Here is a 2,078-nt window from a genome sequence, read left to right on the forward strand (position 1 = left end):
GAAGGAAATTTCCTCAATATAATGAAAGCCATATACGGAAAATCCACAGCGAACATCATACTCAATGGTGAAAGACTAGAAGTGTTTCCTCTAAGATAAGAAAGGAGGCAGGAAGGCCCACTTTTGCCATTCTATTCAACATAGTACTAGAAGTTATAGTCTGAGAATTTAGGCAAGAAAAAGAAATAAAATGCATCCGATTTGGAAAAGGAGAAGGAAAATTATCTTGTTCACAGGTGATATGATCTTGTCTGTATAACATTCTAAGGATTCTACCAAAAACTGTTACACTAATACACAAATTTATCACAGTAGCAAAATACAAAATGAGCACACAAAAAGTAGTTCCATTTTTATACACAAACAATGAACAATTCAAAAAAGAAGTTAAAAAACAATATTTGCAATAGCATCAAAAATAATAAAATACTTGGTGAGGTGAGGTGGCTCATACATGTAATACCTAGCAGGCTGGGAGGCCAAGGCAGGAGGATTGCTTGAGGTCAGGAGTGTGAGACCAGCCTAAGCAAGAACAAGACCCTGTATCTACTAAAAATGGAAAAGTTAGCTGAGTGTAGTGGTGGGCACCTGTAGTTCCAGCTACTCAGGAGGCTGAGGCAGGAGGATCGCTTGAACCCAGGAGTTTGAGGTTGCTGTGAACTATGATGATGCCAAGGGCACTCTACCCAGGGCAACATAATGATACTGTGTCTCAACAAAAATTAATAAATAAAATAAAATACTTAGAAATAAACTTAAGCAAGGAGACTAAAGTTTTGCATACTTAAAAACTACAAAATGTTGCTGAAAGAAATTAAAGACACAGGGCTGGGTACTGTGGCCGGTGCCTGTAATCCAAGTACTCTGGGAGGCTGAAGCAGGAGTATTCCTTGAGCTCAGGGGTTTGAAACCAGCCTGAGTAAAAGTGAGACCCTTCTATACTAAAAATAGAAAAGAAAATTAGCTGGGCACGGTGGATGGTACCTTTAGTCCCAGCTACTCAGGAGGCTGAGGTGGTAGGATCGCTTGCATTCAAAAGTCTGAGGTTGCTGTGAGCTATAATGATGCCATAGCACTCTAGCCTGGGCAACAGCTTGACACTCTGTTAAAAAAAAAAGGCGGGGGGGCGGGGCTTGGCCCTTGTGGCTCAAGCAGCAAGGCGTCAGCCACATACACTGAGCTGGCAGGTTCGAATCCAGCCCAGGCCCGCCAAACAACAATGACGGCTGCAAACCAAAAATAGCCGGGCATTGTGGCAGGCGCCTGTGGTCCCAGCTACTTGGGAGGCAGAGGCAGAGAATTGCTTGAGCCCAGGAGTTGGAGGTTGCTGTGAGCTATGATATCACAACACTCTACCAAGGGCAACAGCTTGAGGCTCTGTCTCAAAAAAAAAAAAAAAAGAAAAAGAAGGGAAGGAAGAAGGAGGGAAGAAGGACAGGAAGGAAGGGGGAGGAAAGAAAGGAAGGAAGGAGGGAGGGAGAAAGAGAGAAAGAAAGAAAGTAAAGGCAAACAAATGAGGAGAAGCTGGGTGTGGCGACTCTTGCCTGTAATCCTGGCACTCTGGGAGGCCAAGGCAGGAGGATTGCTTGAGGTCAGGAGTGTGAGACCAGCCTAAGCAAGAGCTAAACCTTGTCTCTACAAAAAACTGAAAAATTAGCTGGGTATCATGGTGTGCACCTGTAGTCCCAGCTACCTGGGAGGCTGAGGCAGGAAGATCACTTGAGTCCAGAAGTTTGAGGTAAACTATGATGATGCCACTGCACTCCAGCCTGGGGACCAGAGTAAGACCCTGCCGTGAAAAAAATAAAAATTAAAAATAAAATAAATAGGAAGACATTTTATGTTTATGGATAGAAAGACTTAATATTGTTAAGTTGCCGATACTATTCGAAGTGATCTACAGATTCAATGCAATTTTTATCAGAACCCCAATGACTCTTTTGCGGAAATATAAAAATCCAGTTTAAGATTCATATGGTGGGCTCGGCGCCTATAGCTCAACCGGCTGAGGCGCCAGCCACGTACACCTAAGGTGGCAGGTTTGAATCCCCAGCCTGGACCCGCCAAACAACAATGAC

The sequence above is a fragment of the Otolemur garnettii genome, unplaced genomic scaffold (assembly GCF_000181295.1).
Source record: "Otolemur garnettii isolate 467f Iridium unplaced genomic scaffold, OtoGar3 scaffold00292, whole genome shotgun sequence".
NCBI lineage: Eukaryota > Metazoa > Chordata > Mammalia > Primates > Galagidae > Otolemur > Otolemur garnettii.